Raw genomic sequence first — 20,542 nt, forward strand, 5'->3', positions numbered from 1 at the left:
GCCATTTGTTAGCTGTGTGATCTGGGCAAGCCACTTAACCTCTCTGAGCCTCAGTTCCCTCAACTATACAATCAATAATCGTTGCATTAAATTCTTGAAAATATTTAATGTGTTAAGGCAGGAATGCACCTAGCACAGGGCTGGGCACATAAGAAGCATTCAGTGAATGGTGGCCATTATTATTGATTATTCTCCAGGATAACTCTAACATTGACCTTTAGGTATAATGAAGCTCTAGAATGTTGTGGTTAAACGCCAAGCTAGTTGGCTTTGAATTGCAGATCTTCTATTTCTGAAGTGGGTAAACTTTGCCAATTTCCTTAACCTCTCTGGGCCTGATTTTCCCTATCTCTAAAATGGAAAAAGCAACAGAACCTATATCAAAGGGTTGCTGTAAAAATTAAATAAGTTAGTATATATAAAATGTTTAGAATAGTGCTCGGAACACATTAAGCACTATGTAAGTGTCATCTATTATATTAGTACTGTATCATAACTGTCTCTTTAACTGTAGACACCTTGAAATAATGATTGTCTTTTTTTTTTTTTCCTGTATCTCCAGGGTGTCAAAGTGACTGCAACACCTTAATAAATGTTAATGGAATGAATGAGGCATCTCACATGCCATGCTAATTAAGACTTTCCCTGGAAATGACACTAACCCAATTCAAACTAAGGGAGAAAAAAAAGACAATTTGCTCATATTTAAATTATCCAGGAGTTAATCTTGCTTCTAGCACAGTTAGAACCAAAGGGTCAAATGGTTTAAGGACGACTTTCTTTTCAACTGTTTCCAGCATTTCGGTTTTGTTGGCTCTCTCCATGTGAAGGGCATTGTAACCATCAGCAACCCAAGCTTCACAGCCAGTCACTTTATCAACTTAATGCTTTTTCTCCAAAAGATCTGGCTGAAAAATGGCTAGAATTTAATGGGCCCAGCTAGAGTTATGTGCCCATCCATGTATTAACTTCTGTGTTCAAGGAAATGGGGTAATCCGACTGGCTAAGCCTGCTCACCCCATGTAGAAGAGAAGGGGCAGACCTATGCAAACAGACAGATTTCCTCAAAGTAAAGAGTATTCTATTATAAGGAGGAGGGAAAAGGGATGCTGGGCAGGCAAAAATGCCAGATGCCCTGACATAGGCCAAAAGATGGTGCTCAACCTCATTAGTCCTAGACCACTCCAGACAATAAGAATCTGCCCAGAATTTTTTTAAAAATATGGAATTCCCTGGTGATCCAGTGGTTAGGACTCTGCACTTTCACTGCCGAGGGTACACACCTTATCCCTGGTCAGGGATCCCACAAGCAATGTCATGTGGCCAAATTTAAAAAAAAGAAAAAGAAAAAAAAGAATCTGCCCAGCTTTAATAGGTCTTTTAAGAAAAATATCTTAATATTTCTAAGTAATTATTCACAGATTTCAACCTCCTCACATGAGGCTCTTCCTCAAATCCAATCTAATCTAAATTCCTTGAGTTTCTAGTCAAAGTATTTTTCTTCTTGTTTGTAAAAGGTTAAAAATACAGCTAAGCAAATGCTTTATAATCTAGTCTGAAGATATTTTTGAGTAGGAGTTATTTTGTAGCCGAGCAGGACCCTACGCGGCCTTCCCAGAACAGGACCACCCCATCCCCCCAGACATCCTCTCCCTGCCTCTTGTCCATAGAAAAACTTTAGCCTTTTTCCCTAAGTTTCAAAGAAGAAATTTAATCAGAGAAGTGACAAAATGCAGAAAGAAAGGAAAACAGTCAAGTAAGAAAAAATAATAATAGTTTAGCCATTAAACAAAGTCAAGGACTTTTAATTCCTTTTAGTTCCTCCTAAAGGGCTATAGATGATATTCTGAGCCACATCCTTTGAGCTGTTTTGCAGATACTGAAACCCCCACCAGGTGGAAGAAGTTAACTGGATGCTGACCCACAAGCATGTAGATCCCAGACCAGTTGGAACCAAAAGCTTGATGATGTTGATTCCCAATTACCTTACCACCAACCAATCAGAAGAATGTCCACGAGCTGATCATACACCCCACAGCTCTCTTCCCTCATCCTGTCTTTAAAAATCTTTCCCTGAACACAAGAGGGAGGAGATATGGGGATATATGTATATGTATAGCTGATTCACTTTGTTACACAGCAGAAACTAACACAACATTGTAAAGCAATTATACTCCAATAAAGATGTTAAAAAAAAAATCTTTCCCTGAAAGCCATTGGGGAGTTTGGGTCTTTTAAGCACTAGTTGCCTGGACTCCTTGCTTGGCCCCTGCAATAAATGCTGCCCTTTCCTTCACCACAACCTGGTGTCAGTAGATTGGCTTTACTGCGTGCAGACGAGTGGACCCAAGTTTGGTTTGGTAACAATTTCATCAATATGGTGCTACCTGGAGTAGTATGGCAAGCAGAGCCCAGAGAAAAAGAAATCTGTGATCAATTTGTGATGTCTGCCTGTCCCAGGTTCTGGAATGGAGAGGGGCCACACACTTGGCTGAATTTGCATCCCTGAGTTTTGTAATCCTTCATCAAAAAAAAAAAAAAAATTTCTTCTTCCTTCACCCAGCACCCTTACTCAAACAGGGCAGGCATGGAGGAAATGTCAGGAAAAGTGGGATATCGGTAACATGCTTGTTAAACTCTTCCAAGTTCCGATTTCAATCTTGAGATCTACTTACAGGACTAAAAGTTATTCCTCAGTGAATCAGCAAAGGCACTGAGTGTGATTAGCAGTTTTTGGATGCAAAAGAACATTGCAAACTTCTCTGTACTCTGCTTGGCTGTGCTGAGGTGCCACTTCAGGTGTTAGCAAAAAAAGAGACGTGAGAGAGAAAGAACTGTTACACCCACCAACAGCCCTTCCATTGGCCATGATCACATCATCCAAGGTGTGATCACTGACATCAGGTTGTTTTACCACATAGTGTGAGCTGACAACTAAAGAACAGCAAGTTAGTCTGTATTACAAAAACTTTTCCCGTTTATTTGCTCCATTGACTTTCAAGGGTTAGGCTGAATTATCATCCAGAAGATTTGTATTTTGCCTGTTCCCACTACCTTTTCTTAATACAAAAAATTTCAAACAAATAAAATTGGAAAGAATATTATAAAAAATACCCATCATTCAGATTCAACAATTGTTAGGATTTTGCCACACTTGCTTTATCTATCCTTCTCCTTTTTCTGTGGAAGTATTTTAAAGCAAATCCCAGCCCTCAGGACTTCCCTGGTGGTCCAGTGGTTAAGAATCTGCCTTCCAATGCAGGCGGTGTGGGTTCGATCCCTGGTTGGGGAACTAAGATCCCACATGCCGTAGGGCAAATAAGCCTGTGCGCTCTAGAGTCCATGCACAACAACTAGAGAGCGTGCGTGCTGCAACAACTGAGCCCACGTGCTCTGGAGCCCATGTGCCACAACTAGAGAGTCTGTGTGCCACAACTAGAGAGCCCGCATGTCTCAACTAGAGAGCTTGCACACTGCAACGAAGAGCCTGTGTGCCACAGCTAAGACCCGACGCAGCCAAATTAATTAATTAATTACTTTAAAAAAAAATCCTAGTCCTCACGTTATTTCTTCTCTAGATACGTCATTTCACATCTCTAAAATATATGAAAGGATTGGTTTAAGATGGCAGAGTAGAAGGACATGTGCTCACTTCCTCTTGTGAGAGCACAGAATCACAACTAACTGCTGAACAATCATTGACAGGAAGACACTGGAACTCACTAAAATAGACACCACACATTCAAAGACAAAGGAGAAGCCACAGGGAGAAGGTAGGAGGGGCACAATCACAATAAAATCAAATCCCATAACCGCTGGGTGGGTGACTCACAAACTGGAGAACAATTATGCCACAGAAGTCCACCCACTGGAGTGAGGGTTCTGAGCCCCACATCAGGCTTCCCAACCTGGGAGTCCGGCAATGGGAGGAGGAATTCCCAGAGAATCAGACGTTGAAGGTTAGCAGGATTTGACTGAAGGACTTCGACAGGACAGGGGCAAACAGAGACTCCACTCGGGGAGGGCACACACAAAGTAATGTGCACATGAGGACCCAGGGGGAAGGAGCAGTGACCCCAGAGGAGACTGAACCAGACCTACCTCCTAGTGTTGGAGGGACTCCTGAAGAGGCGGGGGGTGGCTGTGGCTCACCGGGGAAGGACACTGTCAACAGAAGTGCTGGGAGGTACTCCTTGGTGTGAGCCCTCCAGGAGTCTGCCATTAGTGCCACCAAAGAGCCTGTGGGCTCCAGTGCTAGGTCACCTCAGGCTAAACAACCAACAGGGAGGAAATTCAGCCCCACCCATCAGCAGACAAGTGGATTAAAGTTTTACTGAGCTCTGCCCACCAGAGTAACACCCAGCTCTACCCACCACAAGTCTCTCCCATCAGGAAGCTTGCACAAACCTCTTAGATAGCCTCATCCACCAGAGGGCAGAGAGTGGAAGAAAGAAGAACTACAATCCTGTAGACTGTGAAATGAAAACCACATTCACAGAAAGACAGACAAAATGAAAAGGCAGAGGACTATGTACCAGATGAAGGAACAAGATAAAACCCTAGAAAAACAACTAAATGAAGTGGAGATAGGCAACCTTCCAGAAAAAGAATTCAGAATAATGATAGTGAAAATGATCCAGGACCTCAGAAAAAGAATGGAGGCAAAGATTGAGAAGATGAAAGAAATGTTTAACAAAGACCTAGAAGAATTAAAGAAAAAACACCTAGAAGAATTAAAGAACAAACAGAGATGAACAATACAATAACTAAAAAGAAAAATGCACTAAAAGGAACCAATAGCAGAATAACTGAGGCATAGAATGGATAAGTGACCTGGAAGACAGAATGGTGGAATTCACTGCCACAGAACAGAATAAAGAAAAAAGAATGAAAAGAAATGAAGACAGCCTAAGAGAGAGCTGGGACAACATTAAACACACCAACATTCACATTATAGGGGTCCCAGAAGGAGAAGAGAGAGAGAAAGGACCAGAGAAAATATTTGAAGAGATTATAGTCAAAAACGTCCCTAACATGGGAGAGGAAATAGCCACTGAAGTCCAGGAAGTGTAGAGAGTCCCAGGCAGGATAAACCCAAGGAGAAACATGCCAAGACACATAGTAACAAAATTGACAAAAATTAAAGACGAAGAAAAATTGTTAAAAGCAACAAGGGAGGACTTCCCTGGTGGCCCAATGGTTAAGAGTCCACCTGCCAATGCGGGGGACACGGGTTAGAGCCCTGGTCTGGGAAGATCCCACATGCCATGGAGCAACTAAGCCTGTGCACCACAACTACTGAGCCTGCGCTCTAGAGCCCATGAGCCACAACCACCGAGCCTGTGTGCTACAACTACTGAAGCCCGCATGCCTAGAGCCCATGCTCCACAACAAGAGAAGCCACCACAATGAGAAGCCCATGCACCACAACGAAGAGTAGCCCCCACTCACCACAACTAGAGAAAGCCCACGCATAGCAGTGAAGACCCAATACAGCCAAAATTAAATTAAAAAAAAAAAAAAGCAACAAGGGAAAAACAACAAATAACATACAAGGGAACTCCCATAAGGTTAACAGCTGATTTCTCAGCAGAAACTCTACAAGCCAGAAGGGAGTGGCAGGACACACTTAAGGTGATGAAAGGGAAGAACCTACAGCCAAGACTACTCTATCCGGCAAGGATCTCATTCAGATTCGATGGAGAAAGCAAAAGCTTTACAGACAAGCAAAAGCTAAGAGAATTCAGCACCACCAAACCAGCTCTGCAACAAATGCTAAAGGACCTTCTCTAAGTGGGAAACACAAGAAAAGAAAAGGACCTACAAAAACAAACCCACAACAATTAAGAAAATGGTAATAGGAACATACATGTCGATAATTACCTTAAACATGAATGGATTAAAAGTTCCAACCAAAAGACACAGGCTCACTCAATGGCTACAAAAACAAGACCCATATATATGCTGCCTACAAGAGACCCACTTCAGACCTAAGGACACATACAGACTGAAAGTGAGGGGATGAAAAAAGATATTCCATGCAAATGGAAATCAAAAGGAATTTGAAGTAGCAATAGTCATATCAGATAAAATAGACTGTAAAAAAAGAATGTTACAAGAGACAAGAAGGGACACTATATAATAATCAAGGGATCAATCCAAGAAGAAGATATAACAATTACAAATATATATGCACCCTCGATATATAAGGCAAATGCTAACAGCCATAAAAGAGGAAATCGACAGTAACACAATAATAGTGGGGGACTTTAACACCTCACTTACACCAATGAATCGATCATCCAGACAGAAAATTAATAAGGAAACACAAGCTTTAAATGACACAATAGACCAGATAGATTTAATTGATATTTATAGGACATTCCATCCGAAAACAGCAGATTACACTTTCTTCTCATGTGCACACAGAACATTCTCCATGATAGATCACATATTGGGTCACAAATCAAGCCTCAGTAAATTTAAGAAAACTGAAATCATATCAAGCATCTTTTCTGACCACAACGTTATGAGATTAGAAATCAATTACAGGGAAAAAAAACCGTAAAAAACACAAGCATGTGGAGGCTAAACAATACGTTACTAAATAACCAAGAGATCACTGAAGGAATCAAAGAGGAAATTAAAAAATACGTAGAAATAAAAGACAATGAAAACACAATGATCCAAAACCTATGGGATGCAGCAAAAGCAATTCTAAGAGGGAAGTTTATAGCAATACAATCCTACCTCAAGAAACAAGGAAAATCTCAAATAAACAATCTAACCTTACACCTAATGGAATTAGAGAAAGAAGAACAAACAAAACCCAAACTTAGTAGAAGGAAAGAAATCATAACAATCAGAGCAGAAATAAATGAAATAGAAACAAAGAAAACAATATCAAAAATCAATAAAACTAAGAGCTGGTTCTTTGAGAAGATAAACAAAATTGATAAACTTTAGCCAGACTCATCAAGGAAAAGAGGGAGAGGACTGAAATCAATAAAATCAGGAATGAAAAAGGAGAAGTTAAAATGGACACCACAGAAATACAAAGCATCGTAAGAGACTACTACAAGCAAGTCTATGCCAAAAAAATGGACAACTTGGAGGAAATGGACAAATCCTTAGAAAGGTATAACCTTACAAGACTGAACTAGGAAGAAATAGAAATATGAACAGACCAATCACAAGTAATGAAACTGAAACTGATTAAAAATCTTCCAACAAACAAAAGTCCAGGACCAGATGGCTTCACAGGTGAATTCTATCAAACATTTAGAGAAGAGCTAACACCCATCCTTCTCAAACTCTTCCAAAAAATTGCAGAAGAAGGAACACTCCCAAATTCAGTCTACAAGGCCAGCATCACTCTGGTACCCAAACCAGACAAAGATACTACAAAAAAAGAAAATTACAGACCAATATCACTGATGAATATAGATGCAAAACTCCTCAACAAAATGCTAGCAAACAGAAATTCAGTCTACAAGGCCAGCATCACTCTGGTACCCAAACCAGACAAAGACACTACAAAAAAAGAAAATTACAGACCAATATCACTGATGAATATAGATGCAAAACTCCTCAACAAAATGCTAGCAAACAGAATCCATCAACACATTAAAAGGATCATACACCATGATCAAGTGCAATTTGTCCCAGGGATGCAAGGATTCTTCAGTATATGCAAATCAATCAATGTGATATACCATATTAACATATTGAAGAATAAAAACCATATGATCATCTCAATAGATGCAGAGAAAGCTTTTGACAAAATTCAACACCCATTTATGATAAAAACTCTCCAGAAAGTGGGCATAGAGGGAACATACCTCAACATAACAAAGGCCATATATGACCAACCCACAGCAAACATCATTCTCAATAGTGAAAAACTGAACGCATTTCCTCTAAGATCAGCAACCAGACAAGGATGTCCACTCTCACCACTATTATTCAACAAAGTTTTGGAAGTCCTAGCCATGGCAATCAGAGAAGAAAAAGAAATAAAAGGAATCCAAATTGGAAAAGAAGAAATAAAACTATCACTGTTTGCAGATGACATGATACTATACATAGAGAATCCTAAAGATGCCACCAGAAAACTACTAGAGCTAATCAATGAATTTGGTAAAGTTGCAGAATACAAAATTAATGCAGAGAAATCTCTTCCATTCCTATCCACTAACAGCGAAAGATTAGAAAGAGAAATTAAGGAAACAATCCCATTCACCACTGCAACAAAAAGAATAAAATATCTAGGAATAAACCTACCTAAGGAGGTAAAAGACCTGTACTCAGAAGACTGTAAGACACTGATGAAAGAAATCAAAGATGACACAAACCAATGAAGAGATATACCATATTCTTGGATTGGAAGAATCAATATTGTGAAAATGCCTATACTACCCAAAGCAGTCTACAGATTCAAGCAATCCCTATGAAATTACCAATGGCATTTTTTACAGAACTAGAACAAAAAATCTTAAAATTTTTATAGAAACACAAAAGACCCCAAATAGCCAAAGCAATCCTGAGGGAAAAAAAAATGGAGCTGGCAGAATCAGACTCCCTGACTTCAGATTATACTACAAAACTACAGTGATCAAGACAATATGGTACTGGCACAAAAACAGAAATATAGATCAATGGAACAGGATAGAAAGCCCAGAGACAAACCCACACACATATGGTTACCTTATTTTTGATAAAGGAGGCAAGAATATACAATGGAGAAAAGACAGTCTCTTCAATAAGTGGTGCTGGGTAAACTGGACAGCTACATGTAAAAGAATGAAATTAGAACACTCCCTAACACCATACACAATAATAAACTCAAAATGGATGAAAGACCTAAATGTAAGACTGGACACTATAAAACTCTGAGAGGAGAACATAGGAAGAACACTGTCATAAATCACAGCAAGCTCTTTCTTGATCCACCTCCTAGAGTAATGGAAATAAAAACAAAAATAAACAAATGAGACCTAATGAAACTTAAAAGCTTTTACACAGCAAAGGAAACTATAAACAAGACGAAAAGAAAACCCTCAGAATGGGAGAAAATATTTGCAAACGGATCAATGGATAAAGGATTAATCTCCAAAATGTATAAACAGTTCATGGAGCTCAATATTAAAAAAACAAACAACCCAATCAAAAAATGGGCAGAAGACCTAAACAGACATCTCTCCAAAGAAGACATACAGATGGCCAACAAACACATGAAAGGTGCTCAACATCACTAATTATTAGAGAAATGCAAATCAAAACTACAATGAGGTATCACCTCACACTGGTTAGAATGGGCATCATCAGAAAATCTACAAACAAATGCTGGAGAGACTGTGGAGAAAAGGGAACTCTCTTGCACTGCTAGTGGGAATGTAAATTGATATAGCCACTATGGAAAACAGTATGGAGGTTCCTTAAAAAACTAAAAATAGAATTACCATATGACCCAGCAATCCCACTATTGGGCATATACCCAGAGAAAACCATAATTCAAAAAGACACACGCACCCCAATGTTCATTGCAGCACTATTTACAATAGCCAGGTCATGGAAGCAACCTAAATGTTCATCAACAGATGAATGGATAAAGAAGATGTGGCACATATATACAATGGAATATTACTCAGCCATAAAAAGGAACGAAATTGGGTCATTTGTAGAGAGGTGGATGGACCTATAGTCTGTCATACAGAGTGAAGTAAGTCAGAGAGAGAAAAACAAATATCGTATATTAACGCATATATGTGAATCTAGAAAAATGGTAGAGATGAATCAGTTTGCAAGGCAAAAATAGAGACACAGATGTAGAGAACAAACGTATGGACATCAAGTGGGGAAAGTGGGGTGGGGGTGGTGGTCGTGGGATGAATTGGGAGATTGGGATTGACATGTATACACTAATATGTATAAAATAGACAACTAATAACCTGCTGTATAAAATAAATAAATAAATAAAATTCAAAAAAAGAACCTGAAGGTTTTGGGTTTGTTTGTTTTTTTAAATAAAATAAAATAAAATAAAATATACGAATATTTTCTTATATAGCCACAGTGCCAGTAATACACCTAACAACAGTAGTAATTCCTTGATATCATCTGATTCTTAGACCATTTTCAAAGTTCCCTAATATCTAAAGAAATATATTTCTTATAGTTGGCTCCTTAGAATCAGGATGCAGGCGAGGTCCACACACTGCATTTGATGGTTACGTCTTTTGAGACTTTTATAATCTAGAACAGTTTCTCCCTCTTGCCCCAAGTTTTTATTTTTCTTTATGCCATTGACTTCTTGATTAAACTAGTTCAGTTGTTCTATAGACTCTCCTATATTCTGAATTTATCCATTTATGTCCTGTGGCATCACTTAAACCTGAGCCTCTACCTCCTGTATTTCATGTAAACTGGAGGTTAGTTCTAAAAGACTTGTTAGAATCAGGTTCTGTTTTCCATAACGGGGCATCTCAAGAAGCACATATTTTCTGGTGGTCCCACTCTTAGGGAAGTTAAGATTGATCAGCAGATTCAGGTGGTGTCAGCTAGATCTCTCCACTGTAAAGTTCTCCATAAGCTGTTTTTCTAGGGAAGTGCCAAGATGTCAGAGTAGGAAGATCCTAAGGTCACTTCCTCCCCCAGGCACACCAAATTGCCACTATTTACAGACCAACTATTGATGAGAACTACTTGAAGACTAGCAGAAAAGATCTTCTACAACTAAAGATATAAAGAAGGAACCACAATTAGACAGGTAGGAGGGGTGGAGTCGCATTATACTCAAGACACATACCCCCAGGTGGGCAACCCACAAATGGGAGGTTAATTACAATTGCAGAGGTTCTCCCCAAGGAGGAAGTGGTCTGAGCCCCTGCCCAGGGGTCCTGCAACAAGAAGATGGGGCCACCTGAACGTTTGGCTTTGCAGGCCAGTGGGGCTTACTTTCAAGAGAGCCAGAGGGCTGTAGGCAATGGAGACTCCGCCCTTAAAGGGCACACACAAAATCTCACATGCTCCGAAATACAGGGACACAGCTCTACCCACCAGCAGGCCAGCTGTGCAGTTTAGCTACTTAGCCTGCGAAATCCCAGGACTGGTGCCCACCAGCTGGTGGGCCCCTCCAGGTCCTGGGACTAATAAGCTATAGGGAGGACTCCAAAATGGTGCCTCCCAGCACCAGTGGCCTCTTGATAGAATGAGCTCCCAAAAAAGTGATGCAAGGAGAAAACCTACAACCAAAAATACCCAGCAAGGCTATCATTCAGAGTTGAAGGAGAGATAAAGAGTTTTACAGACTAGCAAAAGCTAAAAGAGTTCAGCATCACGAAATGGCTTGAAGCCTTTCATCTAATGCTTTCATCCTTTATTGATCTTTGCCTTAAATTATACCATGAGGATTATAAAATGGTGATTTTTCTAATTCTGTCATTCCTTTCACATATATTAGCTGGGAATTGTGTGTAAGGAAGAACTTTTCCTCATTAATTAGGGCTATTTGGTCATCCTGAAATGCAGATTGAATTGGAAAAGCAGGATAACGTTTACTTATTTCTCTTAAATTGCCAGTTTTCAGAGTAAGGGCTCAAACCCGTGTCCCCTGTATTGGCAGGAGGATCTTAACCACTGTGCCACCAGGGAAGCCCCCTGGTTCCTTTAAATGCAGAATGTCATTTAGGGACCACAGTCTGGGCACTAGAGGTTGCCCATTGCCCATGGGGTTTTAATGCTTCTAGGTCTTTCTGAAAAGTATAGAAATAGAAGAAAAAAATCATAAGCATATACTGATATTTCTAATTCAAATTTAATATTAAAATCTATTTAGGGACTTCCCTGGTGGCACAGTGGTTAAGATCCTCCTGACAATACAGGGGACACGGGTTTGAGCCCTGGTCCGGGAAGATCCCATATGCTGCAGAGCAACTAAGCCTGTGCACCACATCTACTGAAGCCTGTGCGCCACATCTACTGAAGCCCGTGCGCCTAGAGCCCCTGCTCCACAGCAAGAGAAACCACTGCAATGAGAAGCCCACGCACCGCAATGAAGAGTAGCCCCCGCTTGCCACAACTAGACAAAAGCCTGCGCACAGCAACGAAGACCTAACGCAGCCAAAAATAAATAAATAAATTTATTTAAAAAAAAAAAAAGATCTGAACTCCTCAGTCTGGCATTTAAGCCCTCCCAATCCTGTTCAAAATAAATAAATAAAAAAAAATCTATTTATATGAATGCCTTTGATTTTATATTTCTCTTCTCTTACACTAAAAACCTTGGTTCCTAATAGCATTAACATTATTACTTTGTGCTACACTACATAAAAAATAGTTTCAAAATACTAATGTAGGGCTTCCCTGGTGGCACAGTGGTTGAGAGTCCGCCTGCTGATGCAGGGGACACGGGTTCGTGCCCCGGTCCGGGAGGATCCCACATGCCGCGGAGCGGCTGGGCCCATGAGCCATGGCCGCTGAGCCTGCGCGTCCGGAGCCTGTGCGCCACAACAGGAGAGGCCACAACAGTGAGAGGCCCGCGTACCACAAAAAAAAACACAAAAAACCCCCCCAAAAAACTAATGTAAAGACCTACTAGTGACATAACTATTGAGTGCAGTGTTAGATTTCTTTGCAGCTCTATTCTCCCTTAAAATATATTCCACTACATATGTACAGCAAATACACCACATTGTAGAGTCACTGGAAATAATTGTCCTCTCTGTGCAGCTACGTAATTAACTTCATATACAGTTAAGTTCATTGTTTTTGGTTTGTTTTAAAATCTTAGGAATTGTCCGTTTAAATTAAATTTTGAATGCGTAAAACACATTTATATGATTCCAAAGTCAAAAATGCATAATAAATATATTCAGAAAAGTCTCTTTTCCATCCTTGTCTCCTCTGCCCTGTATTATGTTGAATTGTATGAAATTGCTAAAGATTAACCATTTTATCAGCAAAAATGGCAATTTCTGTGGTTGAACCATAAATATATCCCCACCTTTCTTATAGAATAGACAGGTGCTACACATACTATTCTCTATTTTGCTTTTTTCGCTTATATATTCTAGAGATCATTCCTTCCTCTTCATTCAGGTGCATTGTCTTCCATGTGTGTATTGATGTACCATGATTTTTATTCAATCAAATCTCTATTGCTGAACATTTGGATAGTTTCCAATATTTTGCTATTAAAAATAATGCCTTCACAAATAACCTTGTATGTCGTTCCATATTATAACTCAGTCCATATTTTAATTAGTAGGTATAAGGCCACCCTATCTGTAAGTGACCACCCCATGCCATACCCAGCCTAAGTCATTCATTCTGCTAAACATTTGTCCTGGTCTTTTGGTATCCACTGCCTTTTGAACACCCTTCTGATGTTAGGAGAATTTTCCCTTTCTGAGTACCACTAAGTTAGAATGCAAAATGCTCATTCCCGTCCCTCTCCTTTGCAGTTAGGACACAGGCATGTGACTTATGCTCCTCTAATCAGATGCATTTGTGTGAGATTCTGGTGAAGAAAGTGGCAGTGAGAGGGGAAAGGCTGCAGAGTGCACTCCTTTTGCTGGTGAGGGGGTAGCAGAGCTATGTGGTTTGGGGAAACTGGAATGGTCTGTAAGGTGAGTTCCTGGTACAGAAGTAACACTGATGCCTTTGGCAGCGGTGGTTGCAGTCAAATTGAGTTCCTGGCAGCATATGGTTACTGAGTGGTGACAGGGCATTGGCTTCAGTGTGCTTATTAGGCCAGCTGTGCTACTAATTTGGGGGAATTTTCCTGGAAACTTAGCCTCAAAATTGTTTCCTCCAGTCTTCCCAACAATTCTATGAGTTACCCAATATCCTTTAAATAAATCCCTTTTCTGCCTAATCTGCCAGCATCAGCTTCTGTCACTTGTGGCCAGGAAATAATTTATGTAGCAGATCCTGAGAGTCAGAGGAGGTAAAGTTTTAGCTACCACAGGGGCCTGATCATCCTCTGACTTGCACTTTCACCCTTCTTCCTTCCTCCTAAGAGTGCTTGTGAGTTCAGGGACAGAAGGTCTGTGGTCTAACAAAATTAACTGGGTCATTAGGGGCCCAGAAGCTCTTTTGCAGGAAGCTCCTTTGACAGTAGTCAGTCATAAGGAGTAGAAAGTGTTTTCCTGATTGCTAGAGGAGAAGAAGAAAGACAGATGTCAGTGATGGGAAGGAGGTCAGCAGTGGCCCAGCAGAGCTCCTGGGGTCAACAGAGCAGAAGGATGGTGAAACCAACAGACAGAACAGAGGGACTAAATGTTAGGACTCTTACCCTCACTCTTAACATTTCTCAAGTGAATAACTGGGGCAGGAGATCTAGAGAAAAAAATACAACTTCCAGATCATATGATATTGCTTATATGTGGAATCTAAAAAAATGGTACAAATGAACTTATTTACAAAACAGAAATAGTCACAACCAAAACAAACTTACGGTTACCAAAGAGGAGGGTGAGGGAGGGATAAATTGGGAGTTTGGGATTAGCAGATACAAACTACTATATATAAAATAGATAACAAATAAGGACCTACTGTATAGCACAGGGAACTCAGTATTTTGTAATGACCTATATGGGAAAAGAATCTAAAAAAGAGTGGATATATGTATATGTATAACTGATTCACTTTGCTGTATACCTGAAACTAACACAGCATTGTAAATTAACTATACTCCAATAAAAATTTTTTAAAAAAGAAGATAGAGTCTAAAGAATCTCAACTTGGTGTCATCTTGTGAGTGGACCCATCCGGACCCAGTGACAATCTAGACAAGACCATGTGTATTAAGGCTACTAAACTACTGTCTCTCATAGATGGTAACTATTTCCCCCACCCAGTTCATCATTTGTCCTTTCATTTTGTGTTTGTTGACCAAAAAGTTTTAACAGCATATACTTGATTTTATTGATACTTTTCTTTGTGACATATTCCATTGCTTTTATGTTTAGGTAACGTATTCCTTTTCCAAAAATATGTTCAATATTATATTTTAGTTTAGTTTTTTATGGTTTTATTTATTCATATGTAACCCTTTATTCCATCTAGAACTCATTTTGGTATATGGTGTGATCACCATGTGTCTCAGTGGTTGGATAAAGCTGACAGGATTAAAAAAGGCAACTTTAGGGCTTCTCTAGTGGCGCAGTGGTTGAGGGTCCGCCTGCTGATGCAGGGGACACGGGTTTGTGCCCCGGTCCGGGAAGATCCCACATGCCGCGGAGCGGCTGGGCCCGTGAGCCATGGCCGCTGAGCCTGCGTGTCCAGAGCCTGTGCTCCGCAACGGGAGAGGCCACAACAGTGAGAGGCCCGCGTACCGCAAAAAAAAAAAAAAAAAAGGCAACATTAGACATGATTTTCAAATTAAAATAATGTTGTGCAATAATGAGATAGTTTTGTACCTTAAAAATTATCAGGTGTTAAAAAAAAAAAACCTAGTGAAGGTGAGCATGAAGGAAAATGGCACACTTAAAGTGCTGTTTTCAACTTAACCATTCTGTTAAGAGTCTTTAGTTAAATAAATAACAAGCAAGGTAAGAAAAAAAAAAAGAAAAAGAGGGAAGCTATTAATTAAAGAAAACGTATACAACCCAATACAAATGTGGACTTTAACTCATGATTCAAATAAGCCAACTTTAAGAAAGAGAGACAGTTGGAATTTGAGCACTGACTGTATGTTTAATGACAGTAAAGAATAACTCCTTATTTTGTTAGTTGTAATAATTATGGATATGTTTTTAAATAAGTTCTTATCTTTTAGAGATACATACAAAAAGATCTGATGTCTTGGATTTACTTCAAAATAATGCAGTGGTTGGGAAGAGGAAAGGATATAAATGAGACAAGATTGGCTGTAAGTTGTTAATTGTTGACGTTGGGTGGTGGCTATATGAGGGTTTCTTATACTACCCTTTCTATTTTTACATACATTAATATTTGGACTTTTGCATAATAAAAAGTGACAAAAATGGAGATAAAAAAACATAGTGGCAATGACGCAGCAGGGGGAATTGTTAAATATTCCTAGTTAGGTAATGAAACTCCAGTTTCTTGGAGTGGCACAATTGGGCCAGATCATGGCCTCACCTAAGCTGACTGCAACTTACCAGTGTCCATGGAATTTCAAAAACAGCAAATCTTTACTGAGAGACTTCTGTACGTCAGGTCCAATGTCCTTCCACTGTGAAGCAGAAAGAGATATGCAAAGTACCATTTACAAAAATAGTATAATGAAATCATTGCTCCCACAAAAAGTCCATAAGAGTCATCTAAAATAAACATATGTCATTTGTGGAATTTTTTAAATACATTTTTATTAAGAAAAGAATAAACCAATCAGACCATGTCATATTGCCATTTAAATTGATCCACAAATTTTCTAATTGTCATCAGGACAAACCTCCTTAGCCAGACCTACCTCAAGCCCCGACCCTGCCCCCTTCCCCAGCCCCGTCTCCTGCTTCTCATCCCCACACACCTTAAACTTCAGCCATTGGAAGGAACTTGCAGTTCCCAGAACATATCTCATGGAGTTTATGCTCTCCTGGGGAAGTTTCATTCATTCATTCAACAGCATTCATTGGTCTCCTCATCTGGCCCAGGCCCTATGCCATGCTCCGTCTCATCACCACCAGGTCTGCCTTTCTCCCCCATCAGTTCATTCTTCCAGCCTCAACTTACTTGCTTGTTTACATGTTTCTCTGAGAAACATTCTTTGAACCACTCAACCTGAACGAGGTGCCCCTCTTCTGTACTTTCTATATATGAGGGTATATGGCGGGCAGCAGGGGAGGACAGGGGACATGTCTTATTTCTCCCACTAGACTCTGAGGGCAGGGATAAAATCCTATTTAGGCACAGTATGTAGTTTAAGGCCTGAGTTGTATTAGAAGATCAATAAATGCTTGTGGAATAAATGAGTGAATGAATGAATGAAGCTTCCCAACTAGCATGTAAACCCACAAAGGCAAGAATTTTTGTTGTTTTCTTCTGCTTTATCCTTAGCACATAGGACAATACCTAGCACATTAAATATTTGTCAAAATAATTAAAGTTACCTGTCAAGGAAAAACGAACAAGGAGTTGTACATTAAGTCTCATGTGCAAACTGCCCATTTGTTGTGGTCGACCCATCTGTCGTTGGCAAAAGACTGATTCAGGACTAAAAAAGGAATTAGAGACAAAAAGTGTTCTGGAGGTCAAATGCAATGAATTGAGTTAGTACCTTGTATTTAAAACCTAACTCTAAGTGCAAGAAAGAACAGTACATTTATTTTTTTTACATGCATTGTTTTAAAAGTCACTAAGCAAAATGTTGATTGCACTTCACCTAAAAGAAAAGTCAGCATTTTGGGGGCTTAAGTAGATTCTCATCTGACACAGGTCATCTTCTATGTGCCCATATTGCCTACGGATCTGGAGAAATATATCCAGCAATGGGGTAGCACATGATCTCCTACATCTGGAACAGCTGGGACCCAAGGAAAGCCATACGTCATGAATGATATCACCCTTATTGATCTAACTTTTAAAAGACAATGGAATAATTTCTTCTTGCCCAAACCTTACTACAGTGGTTTGGACCAGCAACTCCATAGCGGGATGATGGGAGGGCTGCATGGACAAAGGACAATTGTTGAACTCCCACAGCAGAAGGATGGTTTACAAAGTGATCTTTCTTAGGAGTTCTGCCTGGGACTATTGTACACCACATGGCAGGTGCTCTGACATAAGTAAGGCCAAATTGGATTCCATTTGGATTTCTTTTCTTTTTGAAACCATCCTTCTCTAGAATTGTCCTCTCTAAAAGTCACTAGAACAACAGGGGGGGAAAGTGAGATCTTGAACTCCCCAGGGAATCAAGGCAGACTATCCTTCCCCTTTCTTTACTCATCCACTTTTCCACGGCTGCCATTCACTGGGACCTCATTTGAGAGGAGGTTTTATTTCCCTGCTTCCTCTCAGGATTCTGCCTCAAATAATGTTCACTGGCTTTTCACAAAGAAAACTAGGACTCCCATTTATTTTATCCAATACACCGCTACATTCAACCTTGAAAACAGTATGCATTGCATTATTCTCTAACAGGAACAAATAGCAGAATGGAGCCTGACTATTTTCCATGAGGCTGATTTTTGCTAATCAAACACATTTATTCTCTGAACACTTTCAGTGCTTGTTGAGAAATAAGTGGTACCAGAAAGGGCATATCTTCCAGAATGCAACTTAGAAATGTATAGAAAATAGATAATATTGAGGTCTTCATGTGAAAGTAACTCAGTAACTTGTAGAAGGGCAGTAGGGCCATTCTGCAGTACCATAAAGATACGCACTACACACACTCTTCCACCTAACAATTCTGTAGGATTCTATCTCACAGAAATGCTCATACCTGGGAATAAAGGCATATGAATGGCACACTGATTGAATCACACGTAGGAGCCACATGAACTGACAAAAAGAGACACACTATATATTGTAACGTGATAGAAGTAAATTGCCAAGTAATATGTAATATAAGATTCCATTTTTGTTTTAAAAAAACCCACACTGTATGTATGTAGATGCATATTCCTATATATATTTATAGATATAAAGAAAAAGCCCAGAAAGATACCAACACCAAACTGTTAACAGTGGTTCCTTCCTCTGGAGAGTAAAATTGGGGGAGTATTACTTAAATTTATTTTAAAAAAACAATAAAGGAAATAATTGGATTAGTATAAGGTAGTTAACATTCACAGAGTATTTATTCTGTGAGGGGCACGTGATGGACACTCTGTATATCATCTCACTTATTCTGCAAATCTTCTGAAGTAGGTAATATTATCCCTGTTTGCGGATGAGAAAACAGATTCTGAGAAGTGAGTAACTTGCCCTACCTAACAGGATTAGTAAGTAGCAGAGCTGCAATTCAAACCCAGGACTTTCTGACTCCAAGGCCTAAGATCTTCCCATTGGTCCAACAATGCCATCTCCCGTGACATAGTCTTGGCTAAGTAGATGGGCTTATAAACATTGCCATATGGCTGTTGAATGTTAGGTTTATTCTTTAAAACTTTTTCTTATGGAAAATTTCAAACATACACGAGAGGGGAAGGAATAGTATAATGAATCCATGTGCCCGTTATCATCCAGAGTCAACAATTATTAATATTCTGCATTATTGTTTCATCTACCCCAACACACACTTTTTAGGAAGCATTTTAATGCAAATTCAAGACCTCATATCATTTCACCATTAACATTTCAATCTCTGAATATAAGAACTTAAAAAAAAACATAATGGTGTTTTGTAAATCAACTATATCTCAATAAAATAAAAAATAAACTTTAGAAAAAAGAACAATGGTGTGATAATCACTGTTATCAGACATAATAGTTCACAATAATTCCTTAATAATATCAACATCCAATCCATGTAAATTTTCCTAGGTTGTCTCAAAATTATCTTTTTGTTTATTCAAAATTTATGTCTCAAATCTTTGTTTCCTTGAATTCTGATTTTCCCCTCCCTTTTTCTTCATACAACTTATTCATTGAAGAAATTGTCATTTGTCTTATAGAATTTCCCATCTTTTTTTTTTTTTTTTGGCCACACCATTGCAGCATGGAGGGTCTTAGTTCCCTGACCAGGATTCGAACCTGTGTCCCCTGGATTGGAAGCGCACAGTCTTAACCACTGGACCGCTAGGGAAGTCCCAAATTCCCATCTCCTTGATTTGATTTCTCATACCTCAATGGGGTCATTTAACATGCTCCTATTTCCTTTATATTTCTCACAACATGATGATTAGAGATGTTAAATTCAGGTTCAATTCTTTTGGCAAGACTGTTTCTTAAGCAGTGTACTTCCTACTGCATTTTATCAGGAGGTAATTAATGTCTGACTGTCCTGCTTTTAGTAAACGCTAAGATTGAACAGTGGATTCAGCGGCTGCCAGTCTGATACATATGTTCCTCATCAACATTTTACCTAATAGTTTTAGCAGCCATTGATGATTTTTTTGCCTAGATCCATGATTTCATTAGGAACTTAGGTTCATTTAAAATCCTATAAGGGGGCTTCCCTGGTGGCGCAGTGGTTGAGAGTCCACCTTTCGATGCAGGGGACACGGATTTGTGCCCCGGTCCGGGAAGACCCCACATGCCGCGGAGCGGCTGGGCCCGTGAGCCATGGCCGCTGAGCCTGCGCGTCCGGAGCCTGTGCTCTGCAACGGGAGAGGCCACAACAGTGAGAGGCCCGCATACCGCAAAAAAAAAAAAAAAAAAAATCCTATAAGACTTAGGTATTTTAAAAAATCACCCTAAGATAGCAATACTATATCTTAGTTTTGAGTCAAGGTATCAAAAAAAAAAATCTCTTTTTATCTATTACCTATCATGGTTCTTTTGTTTTTGGATTTTTTTTTTTTTTTGCAAGAGTAATTGAGTTTTTAGGCATTTTCCTAAAACCATCAGTATTCTGCAACCCTCTATCCCCCATGTGGGACCATTTTGCTAATTAGATTGACATTTTTAT

The 20,542-nt window shown here is 39.5% G+C and overlaps 1 long non-coding RNA gene across 5 annotated transcripts in view; it reads right to left on the bottom strand.

The window, feature by feature from the left end:
• Positions 1-20,542, bottom strand: part of LOC115841746 (uncharacterized) — a 96,192-nt gene that overhangs the window by 39,011 nt on the left and 36,639 nt on the right. For all 5 annotated transcript variants that reach the window (XR_009564923.1, XR_009564924.1, XR_009564922.1 and 2 more), the window contains 2 exons: positions 17,079-17,182; positions 16,128-16,201 (listed from right to left, as the gene is read on the bottom strand). This is a non-coding gene — a long non-coding RNA (uncharacterized lncRNA). The remainder of the gene's footprint in view (positions 1-16,127; positions 16,202-17,078; positions 17,183-20,542) is intronic.

The sequence above is a fragment of the Globicephala melas genome, chromosome 8 (genome assembly GCF_963455315.2).
Source record: "Globicephala melas chromosome 8, mGloMel1.2, whole genome shotgun sequence".
Lineage (NCBI taxonomy): Eukaryota > Metazoa > Chordata > Mammalia > Artiodactyla > Delphinidae > Globicephala > Globicephala melas.